Below are 17,547 nucleotides of genomic sequence, written 5' to 3'. Positions count from 1 at the left end.
AAATACGAGAACGTGAAAGAAAGAGCCCCTCATCGCCTCACTGTCTTGTAAACCGTTGTTTAGTGGCCCCTTCGTTCACTTTTTCCCCGACAGAGACAAACATCTGACTTTATCGCAAGTCACCTCGCGTTTTTCCTGTGCACTGATACAACGGAATACGAACACCATTTCTCGAAAGCGTTTCCAGCATCTTGCCGCATTAACTATTACATACTCGCAAGACCTGTCGACAGTCACCAATTTCGCAGCAGTCTTCGATTATAAAACGGGGTCAGCCAATAGAGCAGGTAACATAGCAGGTACTTCAGGTACTTGAGCACAATGAAGCCTATTTCAGCTAATCAGTCTCTCTCTCTCTCTCCCTCTCTCTCTCTCTAATAACGATTATCCCGCAAATGTGCAGTACTTGCTATAATGGATATTCACTCAGTCAGAATTAGGCAAATTATTATTTCATATCACCCTATGTGGCCATAATACCACTTTAACCTAGAATAATACTGACTATAGATCATGTAGAATAGCTGATACTGACCTACATTCACTAACAGCAGCAACAGCTTGGCTCAAATCCTTGTCGGATAGAATATTTTTACGACCACTGTTTTTATACCGTGTTACATACACTATATGATCAAAAGTATCCAGACACCTGGCTGAAAATAACTTACAAGTTCGTGGCGTCCTCCATCGGTATCTGGAATTCAATATGATGTTGGCCCGATGACAGCTTCCACACTCGCAGGCATACGTTCAATCAGCTTCTTGAAGGTTTCTTGGGGAATGGCGGCCCATTCTTCACGGAGGAGAGGTATCGACCTCGATCGGTGAGGCCTGGCACTAAGTCGGCGTTCCAAAACATCCCAAAGGTGTTCTATAGGATTCAAGTGAGGACTCTGTGCAGGTCAGTGCATTGCAGGGATGTTATTGTCGTGTAACAACTCCGCCACAGGCCGTGCATTATGAACAGGTGCTCGATCGTGTAGAAAGATGCAACCGCCATCCCCCAACTGCTCTTCAACAGTGAGAAGCAAGAAGCTGCTTAAAACATCAATGTAGGCCTGTGCTGTGATAGTGCCACGCAGAACAACAAGGGGTGCAAGCCCCCTCCATCAAAAACACGACCACACCATAACACCACCGCCTCCGAATTTTACTGTCGGAACTACACACGCTGGCAGATGACGTTCACCGGACATTCGCCATATCCACACCATGCCATCGGATCGCCACATTGTGTACCGTGATTCGTCACTCCACACAACGTTTTTCCACCGTTCAATCGTCCCATGCTTACGCTTCTTACACCAAGCGAGGCATCGTTTGGCCTTTACGGGCATGATGTGTGGCTTGTGAGTAGCCGCTCGACCATGAAATCCATGTTTTCTCACCTCCCGCCTAACTGTTATAGTAGTTGCAGTAGATCCTGATGCAGTTTGGAGCCGGCCGCGGTGGTCTAGCGGTTCTAGGCGCGCAGTCTGGAACCGCGCGACTGCTACGGTCGCAGGTTCGAATCCTGCCTCGGGCATGGATGTGTGTGATGTCCTTAGGTTAGTTAGGTTTAAGTAGTTCTAAGTTGTAGGGGACTGATGACCACAGATGTTAAGTCCCATAGTGCTCAGAGCCATTTGCAGTTTGGAATTCCTGTGTGATATTCTGGATAGATGTCTGCCCATTACACATTACGACCCTCTTCAACTGTCAGCGGTCTCTGTCACTCAAAAGACAAGATCGGCCTCTACGCTTTTGTGCTGTACATATCCCTTCATGTTTCCACTTCACTATCACATCGGAAGCAGTCGACCTAGGGATGTTTAGGAGTGTGGAACTCTTGCATACTGACGTATGACACAAGTGACACGCAACGCCTGATCACGTTCGAAGTCGGTGAGTTCCGCGGAGCGCCCCATTCTGCTCTTTCTGATGCCTAATGACTACTGGGGTCGCTGATACGGAGTATCTGGCAGTAGGTGGCAGCGCAATGCACCTACTATGAAAAACTTCTGTTTTGGGAGGTGTCCGGATACTTTTGATCACATAGTGTGGCTGTGACTGGTGATCATTCCGTGCAGACACAGTCCGCGTAGATACAACAACAAATCGTGCAGTTTCATTCACAATGTGAACATGGGTACGTCCAAATACGACAGCTCATTTCTGCAATGATTCCATATAACCGAAGTACAAACACGCCACTTCACTGCCATGTCTTACGTCAGTACTAGATGCTCACATTAAGTCCGCTACCAGTTCTATACTGTTTACAGCATTCCAAAGCGAACCAGTATCGTCCTTTAAGGATGCTGGGAGGGAGTGTGTGGCTTTTTGCCCAGTGAGATAAGTCCAATGTGAAAATTACACCTGTTGAATACGTCTGTATTGTAGCTTCAGTCCTTCGGTAAATTTCCTGGCGGCCGTACAAACGCAGGGCGCTATCTGCGCTAGGTACTTCGCTGGCCTCTTTCTGACGTCATTCGCAGCCGTCCCTGACTCCACAGAAGCGATGACGAGGCCTCAGGGCACGGTGCTGGATTTAGACGCCGCACAGCCCCACACTCTTCTCTGTGTCTGACTCAGCGCAATCTGGAGCACCGTGAGTCGGCGTTGACGGAAGCATCCAGTGTGAGGATGCGCGCTAGCCACAAACAACGGCCCGCATTCCACGTAATCGGCTCATGTACGCTGCCACACTGACAAAACGTTTACAGTACGTAAAATCAGAACATCTTTTGTCAGAACCTAAGAACCACGTGGAAAGTCTAGGGTGGAGGGCGGCAGGTCTCTTTCAAACTAGTGGTTTGTGTGGTTGTTTCTTTTTAAAAACTCCTATACACAAGCGGTTAGAACCCTGAAATCTGAATGCTCGTTCATTTTGTTATTCGTATATAAATACAGATATGCATTGTACCAACTGAACCGTTCGAATTCTGCAACTACCCTTGTAATAGAAGTCGCTGTCTATAGCATCCGCATCTCAGATCGCGCTGGATCACTCTTGTCACTGAACGACACCCCATACTATTACGTAGCGTCTATCAGTGTTATAAACCATTGCACACGATTGTATTCATCTCTTAAGCGTCTCATGCGTGCTTAGCCACAGAGAAAATCTGCTGGCAATCGGTACGCCACTTTCTGTATGCAGCAGCAGACGTCGTGTACACACCATGGCCTGTATGTAGCAGTGACGACAACAGCCCATATCAAGCTCGACAGCAGGTCACTCCCATGTAGATGGCCAGTCTGCGAACATCAGCGCTGATGTCCCACTTGGTGGCAGGCTGTCGGGTTTCCGAATATGTGTTGTTGTTGTCTTCAGTCCAAAGACTAATCTGATGCAGTTCTCCATGCTAGTCTATCCTACGCAAAATACTTCTCCTCTGCGTAACTACCGCAACCTACACCCATTTGAATCTGCTTGCCGTATTCATTACTAGGCCTCCCCCTACTATTTTTCTACATCTACAGTTACATGGATACTCTGCAAATCACATTTAAGTGGCTGACAGAGGTTTCACCGAACCACCTTCACAATAATTCTCTATTATTCAAATGTCGCACAGCGCACAGAAAGAACGAACACCTATATCTTTCATTGCGAGCTCTGATTTCCCTTATTTTATTATGATGATCGCTTCTCCCTATGTAGGTCGGCGTCAACAACATATTTTCGCATTCAACGGAGAAAGTTGGTGATTGAAATTTCGTGAGAAGATACCGCCGTAACGAAAAACGCCTTTGTTTTAATGGTATCCACCACAAATCCTGTATCAATTCAGGGACACTCTCCCCTATTTCGCAATAATACAAAACGTGCTACCCTTCTTTGAACTTTCTCTATATACTCCGCGGAGCAGTATTCTAAAAGAGGACGGACAAGCGTAATGCGTGCGGTCTCTTTAGTAGATCTGTTACATTTTCTAAGTGTCCTGCCAATAAAACTCAGTCTTTGGTGAGCCTTCCCCACAACATTTTCTATGTGTTCCTTCCAATTTAAGTTGTTCGTAATTGTAATACCTAGGTATTTAGCTGAATTTACGGCCTTTAGATTTGACTGATTAATCGTGTAACCGAAGTTTAACGGATTCCTTTTAGCACTTATGTGGATGGCCTCACACCTTTCATTATTTAGGATCAATTGCCAATTTTTCCACCACACATATATATTTCCTAAATAGTTTCGCAATGTGATTTGATCTGATGACTTTACTAATCGATAAACGACAGCATCATCTGCAAACAACCTAAGACCGCTGCTCAGATTGTCTCCTAAATCGTTTATACAGATAAGGAACAACGAAGGACCTATTATAACACTACCTTGAGGAACGCAAGAAATCACTTCTGTTTTACTCGATGACTTTCCGTCAATTACTATGAACTGTGAGTTTCAGGCAGGAAACCACGAATCCAGTTACATAATTGAAACGATATTCCATAAGCAAGCAATTTCACTAAAAGCCGCTTGTGTGGTACAGTGTCAAAAGCTTTCTGGAAGTCTAGAAATGCGGAATCAATTTGAAATTCCTTGTCAATAGCATTCAACACTTCGTGGAGTAAAGAGCTAGTTGTGTTTCACAAGAACGATGTTTTCTAGATCCGTAGTGACTGTGTGTCAATAGACTGTTCTCTTCGAGGTATTTCATAGTGTTCGAACACAATGTATGTTCCAAAATCCTGCTGCATATTGACGTTTATGATACGGGACCGTAATTTAGTTGATTACTTCTACTACCTTTCTTGAACATTGGTGTGACCTGTGCAACTTTCCAGTCTCTGGGTACCGATCTTTCGTCGAGCGAACGGTTGTATATGATTGTTAAGTATGGACCTACTATATCATCATACTCTGAGAGGAACCTAACTGGTGTATAGTCTGGACAGGAAGACTTGCTTTTGTTAAGTCATCTGAGTTGCTTCACTACTCCGAGGATATCTACCTACTTCTGTGTTGCTCATATTGGCAGCTGTTCTTGATTCGAATTCTGGAATATTTATTTCATCTTCTTTGGTAAAGGAATTTCGGAAGGCTGTGTTTAGTAACTCTGCTTTGGCAGCACTGTCCTCGATAGTATTTCCATTTCTATCGCGCCGAGAAGGCATTGATTCTGTGTTGGCGCTAGCCTTCTTCACATATGACCATAATCTCTTTGGATTTTCTGCCAGGTTTTCGAGACAAAGCTTCGTTGTGGAAACTATTAAAAGCATCTCGCATTGAAGTCCGCGCTAAATTTCGAGCTTCTGTAAAACATCGCCAATCTTGGAGATTTCGCGTCCGTTTGAATTTGGCATCTTTTTCGTTGTTTCTGAATAGTGTTCTGACTCGTTTTGTGTACCAAGGAGGACGAACTCCGTCGTTTGTTAATTTATTTGGTATAAATCTCTCAATTGCTGCCGATACGGTTTCTTTGAGTTTGAGCCAAATCTGGGTTCACTTACACTGTTAATTTGGAAGGAGAGGAGAAGGCGTCAATTTAATTTTTATCTGCTTTTTCGATTAGGTGTATTTTTCGTTTATTTTTGGAGGATTCTGAGATTACAATATTCAGTCTCTCCACGACAACTTCACTAATCCTTGTATCCGTTTTGATGCTTGTTATTAGGTCAGGATTATTTGTTGCTAAGAGCTCAAGTGTGTTTTCACAACCATGCTTCCCCCCAATATCAAACTCACGATACCTCGATGTCTCAGAATGTGTCCTATCAACCGAACCCACCTCTTAGTCAAGTTGAGCGGCAAATTTCGTTTTCCCCAACAGATTCTGTACCTCCTCATTACTTACTCGATTTACCCACCTGATCTTCAGCGTTATTCGATTGCTCCAGATTCAAAAGATTCCATTCTCTTTTTGTCTCGACTACATCGGCAGAGCTTGTGAAACTGTCAACTATGAGATACTGTTTCCAGGTTGGAATATCAACAACGTGAGGAAAAGATAGATTGTTACTTGCCGTTAAGATAACATGTCAAGGTGCAGTCAGTCAGAATTAAAAGACGATTACAGTTATCTATCTTTTGCTTCATTGTTACTGTAATACACTGTATGTAATTGTTCAATACGCGGCACGCTTGGTTAGACGTAAGGCAGGGCCTGATGGTCCTGATCTTGCCAGGTTAAAAAACCAACAAATAAATAAATAATAAATTATGGTTACATTTCATTTCCATACAAGGCTACACTACAGACAAATATCTTCAGAAGAGAATTCCACTCACGTAAATTTATATTCGATGTTAGTAAATTTCTCCTTTTCAGATATATTCTTCTTGCTATTGCCAGCTTGCATTTTATATCCACTCTAATTTGGCCGTAATCAGTTACTCTGCTACTAAAATAGCAAAACTCGTCTACTACTTTTACGATTATACATGACTGAAATGGTTCTCTTCCGCAACATGATTGAAATGGTTCTCTTCCGCCAACGTGGTATATGCATTGTGTACAGGTATAAGGTCTGAATGTGTTTCACTTGGACAACTCTACAAATAGAGATTCTTCAAAACCCCCAATTAGATCCGCTTCACACTCCGTACCTACACCGTTCGCCGCTCTCTTGTATGAGCAGTGGATAGAACCTTATCGTAGGACGACCGACATTGCTTTACACCGCTTTACATACACTTCATTGAGCAGCCCTACCACTGTGAGCTGCTATGTTGGGGAGAAAGCACTCCTGTGGCTACGATAAAGGAAAAACTTTGGTGCATGTTGCAACTGGGATGTTATTAGACTGTGCACTGGCTGTCAGCGAGACAGTCGATCGTAAAACACAGGCAAGGGGCGCGATTTCACTTCATTTGTCTGCGGCCGGGTAGTAGGTGTCCAATGCAGGAAACGCTCCGAGGTGTGTGGCCAATGGGATCTTGATGTCTCAGTGTCTCAAGGTCGTGCGGTGACTGCCACGATTTCGGCGAAGCCGCCGTTGCCTGTCAGCTATCGTACAGAAAAAGCCTGTTGATAAAATATCGATATTATTTCCAAAAGATATTGATATACGTCGGCGATATTCTTTCCCGATACATCGATATCACAATGGCTACAGTGGGTGCTGATATTTTTATTTTATATTATATTTTTTCGAAATTTTCAGAAATTTTCGAAATTGTTCTTTTGCAATTGTAGAAGACAATTTTTTAGTTTCACTGTGTGAAGGTGTCTTACTAGTTTTTGAGCTTTCAACACGTCCAGTCTTTCTCTTTGACTGCGTGAAGCAAGAACAGGTGGTTCAGAGAAGAAGTTCGACTAGACTGCGGGCTAGCGGTGTGAACGAAACTGGTGGTGTGCATGGAACACCAAGATTTCCGAAGAAAGAACTAGCACACCAGTGGCGTAGGGGTGGCGGTGTGAATGGAACAACAAGAATTCCGATGTGAAGAAATAGCACACCAGTTGCGTAAAAAAGTTAACGCAACTAATGTGCTATTTCTTCACATTGGTATTTTTCAAAGACAGTTGCTGAAAATGGTGAACGGAAATCTAAATGACAAGATTGTTTACAGTGAGCGGAGACGTGTGACGGGAAATGCTGACGTAATCGGCACTCGGCGCTGCCAACAGAAACTGCATCGTTTAACTTCACCACGCGGTTTTGACACGACAACTACTGGCGTTTGTAGAAATGAAAAAAACCGGGAAGTCGACATGAAGTATTCCGCACAAATCCGATACGTGGCAAAACCGAACGACGAACCCATCGGACATCCTTTGTGTCACATACATACAGTTACCATTGCCAGCAGAGTGCATATCGCTAAGTGTGAACGTTTTCCTTTCAATTCTTGCTCTAAGGGGGATAAACAGTCTGCTAGCTTGTTGATGTACAAATATATAATAATGAATCAATACTTAAATATAGCGGCAGTATATTTACAACATGCAGCCGATATTTTATAGGTCGGTATGTCGATATTTTTTCCTGTCGGTTTATATATACTATTCTTCGATATATCGACAGCCGATATAATAATATCGATATATCGGAGTCCCGATATTTTTAAAAATATAAACAGTCCTAGTACAGAGTACTGATTACACGGGTCATGTTACTGATGGTAACTATGGCTAAGACGACCAACAACGAGGCCCTTCAAAACTAAACTGGTAAATGAACAACAAGAGCGGTGAGCAATCATGTTCAGAACCATCACCTCGCTATGGTGTTCAAAATCAACCAGCCCAGACAAATACTTCCTGTGTCACCAAACAGAAATAAGCAAAGCTTGGAAAATGGTGCCCTGAGCTGACGATTCACACAGGGAAGAAAGTGGAAGTATTTTCTCGGGGGAAGTTTAGACCGGACGAAATTTCTCCATTGATACGTCTAACACCTCTGGTGTATGCGACCAACGTTTTGGTTACTTTTTTGAGAGGTGGCATGAGCCCCCTCTCATATTTATATCTTACGATTTTCCTCTCTAATTGCATGCGGTGAAAAGTCGCTATTCCCTCACACGCGGACTTCCCACGCAGCGTCTCTCGTCACCCGGGTGGTCCGGTGACAGGCGGGCTCTGCTGATCTTGAAAGGGTTAAGCCGACGGGTGTGAGGGAGTCAAGTGAATGCTTTCCAGACGCCGACACTGTCAAAAGATACGCCCGCAGGGGCCTGAAGTAGCGGCTGGGCTAGAGGTTCCGTTACTTCGCAGAAACTTAGCGAAAACACTTTCTGGCGGGCTACCAGCGAGGCGTGGGAATGACTTGTGTTCCCAAGCAGCCTTGGCGCGCAAATTCCCGCGTTTTCTGCCGTATAGTAAGTGTGATTGGCTTGCTCCGGGCATAGCTCCGTGACGTAGCAAACTCAGCGCAGAAATTGGCGCCAAGAAACTCCATTGGTGGAATGGTAGTGCTCCAGAAATAGAGTGGAATTTTCCGCCAGTTTTCGAGTTGCTGATTGGAACGTTTAACCAAGGCCACTGTCGTGGGGGCGGGAATGTTCTGTGTTCGGCCTGTATGGGTGCTTTAGGGGAGTCGGCTCTCGCCTTTCAGTCGGGGTAGGTTACAAGACTGAGCTCTCGCTGCTCTGTACAGCCTGCCTTCCGTTGGCTGTCTAATATACTTTTATTTAATTGTAACTGTTTGACGAAGTTGCTCAAGTTTCGACTTCAACGTAACTTTCTGAGTACAGTTGGCAATTGAGCGTTCTGCGTACAAGCGGCCTATGTTGTCTGTCTTGAGCAGTTTTGGCTAAAGTTGACTGTATCGGAGTTACAGTGTGACTTCGCTTGTTAAAATCAATCACTGTACCGTCAGTGATTGTGTGGCGAGCCTTCTTCGTCTCCCTCAGAGGCGCATTTGTATTGCTAGGAAGTCTTTAGTCTGGAACAACCAGACCAGGATAATTAGTTTCGCGCTATACTCGCGACATTATCATCACCACGACGGGTCGTCGAAGCAACCAGCCATCGCCTACGGTACGTCAGATCGTGTTCTTGCAGTTAAGAAGACAATTTGGTAATGTATGTCCGCAGCACCGGCAGATAGGGATTTTCCTAGGTGATAATCAGAGTTAAGCAGAGCGCGCCTGTTCGTCTTTTTCTAACTTTGTTCTGTCTTGGGTGTTCATTGTCTGAATTCTCACTACTGTAGCAGCAATTAATGTTGGGTTGGCTGTGTGTTTCTCTTAAGATTTGAGTTGCAAGGAATTGGCTCCACATACCACTTCGTCATAAATGTCACAATCTAGTTTAGGGACAACTTCACCTTCACAGCATTTATTTGAGTATCCAATTTGAGCCAATTTGATGTATTGTAAAATGTTTCATGTGTTTTGTTTATTATTTTGATTTTAGTCATAATAGATCATGTTGTTATTTTGGACAGAACTTTCATTCTGTTAATCGGTAGAGCAACCCTTTCATTTCTCACTGCGTTAATGAAACTTTCCTTTATTTAACTTATTTATCAAATTAAATTATTGCAGGTGCCAAACTCTTTTCTACTCCACTTGCAGGGTCGATTATAGTCAGTTCGCGTTTCTTTTTTAATCCATGTGCAACAGGGGGGCTTAGGGCATACTTTATATATATAGATTCTAGAAGAATTTAGTGTTAAATACACTGCTAGTCCCAGCACCTCGCAACTTGCAACAGCGTCTGAAACGTTGGCACTGTAAGAACATGAATACCCAGTCACATGCACCGAATAATTTTACTGAAAACGTCTGATAGCAAAATCTGAAATGACAAAGAGCTATCGGAAATTATATTGTCCGACATCTTTATGAAAAACCCTTTACACTGTCGAGAAATCTCTTTGTCGAGAGCCTGACTCACACTATTAGTTCCGCATGAAATCCGAATTATATTAACAGTCTTCTCGTCGTCCCTCTGAAGACATTTGGTCCCATAAGATCTCACCACAAATTTACAAAAAATTTCTAAAGACAGAGATGTCGTTACATCCAGATCAAGAGTCCAACATAAGCAATAAATTACTTTCTGCAACTAGTTAGATGACGTTTCACATGTAATATTGAAATTTCTTCCCTTCCATTTTCCAGTTATTGCTATGTCGGTTACATGATTTTTGCAACTAAACAGTCGGTTTTCAAATTTTTGGTCCAAATGTGCCTTGAGGTTCCTGAAGACAGATGCAAACTGTGGAAACAGTAATCCACTGACACTTATCACTGCAATGTTGTGTACGAATGTGTCTTAACATCCATCGACTGCAAGGTGACTCTGTCTTTTTTGCTCGTAATGGTTAAGTGCGGTTTGCACGCAATTCTTCCACGAAAACTGACTCACTTATTTGTGCACAGCATTTTGGGGTGTAACAAGAAGCTTCTTCTTACGTCAGATACAAATTTTTCTATCGACCTACTTATTAATGACATCTCCTATGCAGCTTTAGTTGACTTAGCGACTTCCTTTTTCGTATAATTTGCTGAATCTGTAACTATGCCGAAGAACCGTGGGAATTAGTAATATTCATTTCACTTGCAATTCTGATGGCCCAGTCACAAAGACCTCCCTTGGTAACGGTACACTGAGTATCACGAGCAGTACTAAGTCTTCAGAATAGTTCCTCTGCACACTTTTGCGAATTTCATTTCGGCGCTTATTTCGTAGTTCGTATATATCTTTCTCCCACTTATAAAATGCACGTTCATATTTTAGGAACGTAACCGGCTTTCCACCACTGCTTCACTATAAAGCATTTTCTCATTCTTTCCTTTAACAAGGCAATTTACAGCCTTGTTTTCGTACTGGAAACTATTACAGCAATGTCTTCTTTGTGCTAAAGAGGCACTGTATTTTTGTTCTGGACTTTAATTAGAACAACAGTCATCGTTAGAAACACAGTCCACGGAATTGTCAGACTTATTTTCTGATTATTCTAACGTTTTCACAATTTATAACAAAATGTTGACATCAAAATGTCAAAGGCATTAGCTACTAAATAACACATACGTACATCTTCAGGAGAAGTAGGTGATTTCGATTGTACTCCACGTTCTTCATATTTCAACTTTGCAATGTTGAAAACATTAAATGGATACCATAGTACTGTGAAACTCTGGAACTTGCACAAATGCAGATGATAATAGCAAGCATATGCGAAGAAAACACAGTAAAAATAAATTCAGTTTTATGCTCATTGTTAACACTTTGCTATACCGTAAAGGCAACTGCTAATTATTATGAATATTAAATTACTTGGAAATACGAGCGAACAGTAACTGTGAACAAGTGTGTCGGGAAAGTTATCAAAGGAAACTGAAATTCGCTTACAAATTACGATTGCGTGTGTCTGTTTACTGATGTGACGTCGACCATTAATATGTGCCCCCGCGTTGCACATGCACTGCCTAGTACAGCCACGGTAGGCGTGTGCATTCCTCTAGCTGTCTGGCGAGCTACGAATTTGACATTTTCAGTATTTTTTAAAAGTTCAAAAATGGTTCAAATGGCTCTGAGCATTTTGGGACTTAACAAATGAGGTCATCAGTCCCCTAGAACTTAGAACTACTTAAACCTAACTAACCTAAAGACATCACACACATCCATGTACGAGGCAGGATTCGAACCTGCGACCGTACCGGTCGCGCGGTTCCAGACTGAAGCACCTAGAACCGCTTGGCCACATCGGCCGGCTTTAAAAAAGTACTTGCAGTGTCTTTTAGTAGTTAAAATTTTGATACTGTATTTTTTCGGTGTTTTGTGCCTACATAAAAAATTTCAGGGCAGGTTTCGACACGTCAAATTCGACCATTCCATTGTCAGTGGCGAACGGTGACAGGAACCTACCATCCGATCATGCCTACAGCAGTCAGCAAGCGACATTCACCGTCAGCAATACACTGTTCCTCCTGATCACAACCCAAATATATAAAAGAAAATCACTACACGCGTTCACGCAGTAGATAACACGAAGCACACGCATATGGGAGCCATCAGGTGAAATACACTGAAGAGCCAAAGAAACTGGCACACCTGCCTAATATCGTGTAGGGCCCCGGCGAGCACGAAGGGCCGCAACACGACGTGGCATGGACTCGGCTAATGTCTGAAATCATGCTGGAGGGAGCTGACACCATGAACCCTGCAGGACTGTCCATAAATCCGTACGGGGGGGGGGGGGGGGGAGATCTCTTCTGAACAGCACGCTGCAAGGCGATATGATCAATAGTGTTAATGTCTGGGGAGTTTGGTGCCCTGCGGAAACGTTTAAACTCGAGTGTTCCTAAAGCCACTCTGTAGCAGTTCTGGATGTGTGGGCTGGCGCACTGCCCAAGTTTGTCGGAATGCACGATGGACATGAATGGGTGCAGGTGATCAGACAGGATGCTTACGTACGTGTCACCTGTCAGAGTCGTATCTAGACGTATCAGAGGTCGCTTATCACTTCAACTACACACGCCCCACACCGTTACAGAGCCTCCATCAGCTTGAACAGTGCCCTGTTGACATGCAGGGTCCGTGGTTTCATCAGGTTGACTCCATAACCGTACACGTCGATCCGCTCGATACAGTTTGAAACGAGACTCGTCCGACCAGGCAACATATCTACAGTCATCAAAAGTCCAACATCGGTGTTGACGGACCCAGGAGAGGCGTAAAGCTTTATGTCGTACAGTCATTACGTTTACACGAGTGGGCCTTCGGCTCCAAAAGACCTTATCGCTGATGTTTCTTTGATCTGCAGAAATTTGCGGAAGGGTTGCACTCTGTCACGCTGAACGATTCTCTTCAGTCGTCGTTGGTCCCGTTCTTGCAGGATCTTTTTCCGGCCGCAACGATGTCGGAGATTCGATGTTTTACCGGATTCCTGATATTCACGGTACACTCGTGAAATGGTCGTGCGGTAAAATCTGCATTTCATCGCTACCTCGGAGGTGCTGTGTCCCATTGCTCGCGGGGCTACAATAACTCCACGTTCAAACTCACTTAAATCTTGATAACCTGCCATTGTAGCAGCAGTAACCGATCTAACAACTGCGCCAGACACTTATTGCTGACCGCAGTGTCGTGTTATGCCAGTTTACATATATCTGTTTCTTTGGCGCTTCAGTGTATGTGTGCCTTGTACATAACTCCGTCCAATCTTCCTTAGATGAAGCGGAGGTCGGCTCCAAAACGCCTTTCGTGCCTCGCGAAGTCCTTACGATAACGCGTCGCCGTCGTCATTCGGGCTTAAGCGTGAGTTAAGTCCAGTTTACACGGGCGCCTTTCTGCTGAAACCCGATAACTGGTAGTGCACGTGCGTCACATGTCAGAGTGTAGATCAGACTTCAGCCACGTCGCAACTAGGTCTGTGACGTCAATGACCAATTGATTGCGCCATGTGTTAAAGACTTATAAAATCGCGATTGTGCTGAAGACGGCCCACGCGTAAGAACAAGTGACGGCGGCGGCATCTGCTAACATCGGAGGTTAACCAATTATTTCCACGCTCACTCACGTTATAATAATGGATTCCGTGTTTATGTGTCTTCTTAATAGTTCATTTATTGTTTGCTTTATTTTCGTGACACACTGCAAAGAGTGAGTAAAAAATGGTTCAAATGGCTCTGAGCACTATGGGACTCAACTGCTGAGGTCATAAGTCCCCTAGAACTTAGAACTACTTAAACCTAACTAACCTAAGAACAACACACAGATCCATGCCCGAGGCAGGATTCGAACCTGCGACCGTAGCGGTCGCGCGGTTCCAGACTGTAGCGCCAGAACCGCTCGGCCACCAGCGGCCGGCAAGACTGAGTAAGGACTTGCTAAATTTCCTGAGAGTATTCACCCACAAGAATATCACATATCTAAAAGCGTAAAGTTCTTTAGGTTACACTATGCCTGGCCAAAGACAAAACCTATACTACGGTAATAAGAACGTATATGAAAAAAGTTTTAATTGCGAGGACGTGCTGAAAAGTGATGCCTTCGAATTTTTATGTTAAAATTCTTAAAGCTTTTTAAATAAAACAAACGTTATTAAGATTCTACATCTTTATTCTTCATGTCTACACATTTACAGTCGTTCGCCGTTAGAGGGCTCGGTATTGTAACGTGTAACATGGCGGGACTGAATAATTCTAAATGAGATTTTATAGAAGGACATCGAAGAACCAAGACATAAAAATCAAGACAAAAATTGGCACCGGAATGAATTCACTGCAAGGTAAGTGATGACAAACTAACTATCAAAGGTAAAAGCCTCGAAGCAAGACAGTGGAACAAACTGATCAGATCAAGAAAGTGACAGCTATCGTAACAGCCATAATGTTTATTATTGGAAATCCAGATCACGGTCATTTTGCAAATATTTTTTCATAGATGTTATCGCACCATTGCACTCTACTTTCAGTATTTTGTTCTTTGCATTTTCGTGAAAGATAAAAAATTCAAAAGCGAATAGTAATCTAGTAGCACGAGGTCATTTGATATTCGCCATGTGCTGCAGTCGAATTGTTATTGACTGCAACAAATCTATGGGTGATAGAAATCCGATCGGTGTACACGGAGAGAGTTCTACGCCGCTTAATGGACATCGAATTCACATTACTTTCTGATGTCACGCGATACGATAAGAATTAGGAAACATGATCCACATCGGCGGCAATTCCAAGAACTCAAGTGGCATCGTTACTACCCCAGATCCTCTTTGCAAGCTTTCGCTGTTCATGATTTCTTTGTGCGCTACATATTTCTCTGGACGACAGCTACTACTGTCGTTCAATTACGCGGATAGTTCCACTTGAATACTCTGCTGTCGATATAAAGACTTCGCAGATTGCGGAATGATACTACAGTGACATGATTTCAGTCATACGACAGAAAATAAATGTAAATCGATTCGCTTTAGAGTACAATCAGAGGAAAAAAATCCAACTAAAAAAACTGTATTTCTTTGAGGATGTAGAATTAGACAAATAAATTGTCTCTTAAAATACGCTAATTACGTCTTCCGAGAAGGAAAAATAATTAAACACTTTAATTTTCAGCTACTTTATACCTCGGCCATTTCGACTTAAGCGTCTTCAGCGTTCCAGCACTTAGACAAATGATTCCCATTCTTTCTAAGACCATTAATCCCCGAGTGCAATCAGATACTAGCCAGTACTCCAACCCAGCAACCCCCAGGTCCTTGCCATCATCAATATTAGCGCCTAACTAAACTTTAGAGTGAAAAAGAATTTTCTCTTTGAACACTTTAATGAGGAAAATGACCAAAGATAAATGAAATTAGTGTTTCATTAAACCACGAATTAAGTCAATGGGACGATTGGTACTGTTAATTTGTAACAAACCTTTTTTTAATAGAATGATGAAGAAATTCTCGCCGCGCGGGATTAGCCGAGCGGTCTAGGGCGCTGCAGTCATGGACTGTGCGGCTGGTCCCGGCGGAGGTTCGAGTCCTCCCTCGGGCATGGGTGTGTGTATGTGTTCGTCCTTAGGATAATTTAGGTTAAGTAGTGTGTAAGCTTAGGGACTGATGACCTTAGCAGTTAAGTCCCATAAGATTTCACACACATTTGAACAAGAAATTCTCAGTGCATGGCGATTGCTACCTACAACTCATAAGTGTCTATCCTCACACTGAGGATAGACAATTAATATTTGTAAACCACTTGATTACTAGGCTCTTTCGTTCTGAACTGGCAAAACTTGAAAGACTTCAGACTGATAATGCTTTATGCATGACCAGTACCAATAATAATAATAATAATAATAATAATAATAATAATAATACTGTGTAGGTCCTGCAGCGTAATTACTGTTATTTTGTGCTGCCAATTAGTTCGTTTATCTCTTCGAAAGTGAAAAATGAAGCAATTTCTGGTCCACTGCGAAAACTACCTATAACTCGGAGACGGCATTTTCAAGAGATATTTGAGCATATGTGATGTGTATCTCTCAAATTTACTGTCAGAGATGCATGGTACAAAGTAAAAAATGTGTCTAACGGGTGGCTTTTGTGAGGAAGGTGATGTTCATACATTCGTTCCACAAGCCGTAACGTTCGCCATATCGTGTCACGGTTTAATGCTAGTATCTGAAAATATGTAGTTAATAACTTATTTAATGAATATTACAGTCTTACGAAATAATGATAACAGTAATAATCTTTTTAAAAATGTCGTTTCGTGACCGAAACGCAATGGAAAACTTTTGTTTTTACTCCTTAGGGATAACTACCTCCAGGTTGGGCACTACTGACTAAGCGCCACAACGTAAGCAACGTTTTCCAAAAGAAAAAAGGAGCAAGTATAGCAGCCTTGGATTAGGTCAAGTAGCGCAAGTAAAGCCCACTATGTTAAAATTAACTAAAGGAGTTTAATTTCACTACAGTAGTTTAAAACCTTTTTTTTTTTAAATATCTAAAATCAACAAGCATATATACACATCACATTGATATATTCAAGAAATGCCAACTTACAACGTGGTTGGTCATAAGTGGTGAAGCGATCCACCAAAATCTATGCAAATGATCATTAATAGGTTCATACAACTGTGCTATACAAAATTGAAACATCACTTTAGAAATAAAAAAGGAGGGTTTTAAACTATCGTATTGAAATGAAACCCTGTTAGTTAATTTTTAATAAAGACTGCGTTAGTTGCACTACATAACGTAAACTAAGGCTGCTGTACTTGTTGTAAACAATCGAATGACTTCCCTTTTGCTTATACACCAGTAAGAGCGTAGGGTGACATGTTGACCAGAACGGATAGCTGTTAATGAATAACAAGGTGTTTTACTTATTGTTGTACATAAAATAAATTAATTCTGATTCTGTTACTTCCTTGTATTTTAGCACTGAAGACGACTTTTTATAAGCGAAATCTAGAGATGCAAGAGTAATAAAAACGAACGGGATTGCGACTGATTGCTGTGTGCCTCTCCTTTCTTGAAACTAAAATCAGTTACGAATCAGTTTCCAACATAACGATGTTCGCCGCTCGCTTGGTTCCGCGAGTGGTCACACTTATTACAAAATCCCACCGAACCGGAAAGCAAATGTTGTAGCTACGTCAGGCCAATCCAAATGACTTCCTTATGCGTCTAATCACCGTGGACTATCGCTATGGACCCGAGACAAAAAAGCAATGG

The 17,547-nt window shown here is 42.7% G+C and overlaps 1 protein-coding gene across 1 annotated transcript in view; it reads right to left on the bottom strand.

Annotated features, from left to right (window-relative positions):
* LOC126252757 (liprin-beta-1) overlaps nt 1–17,547 on the bottom strand; it is a 1,040,988-nt gene that overhangs the window by 405,652 nt on the left and 617,789 nt on the right. The gene's annotated exons all lie outside the window — the stretch shown is intronic.

The sequence above is a fragment of the Schistocerca nitens genome, chromosome 4, assembly GCF_023898315.1.
Source record: "Schistocerca nitens isolate TAMUIC-IGC-003100 chromosome 4, iqSchNite1.1, whole genome shotgun sequence".
In the NCBI taxonomy this organism is placed as follows: Eukaryota; Metazoa; Arthropoda; class Insecta; order Orthoptera; family Acrididae; genus Schistocerca; species Schistocerca nitens.
The sequence above is the reverse complement of the archived record's forward strand: the minus strand, read 5'-3'. Positions and strand labels throughout refer to the sequence as shown.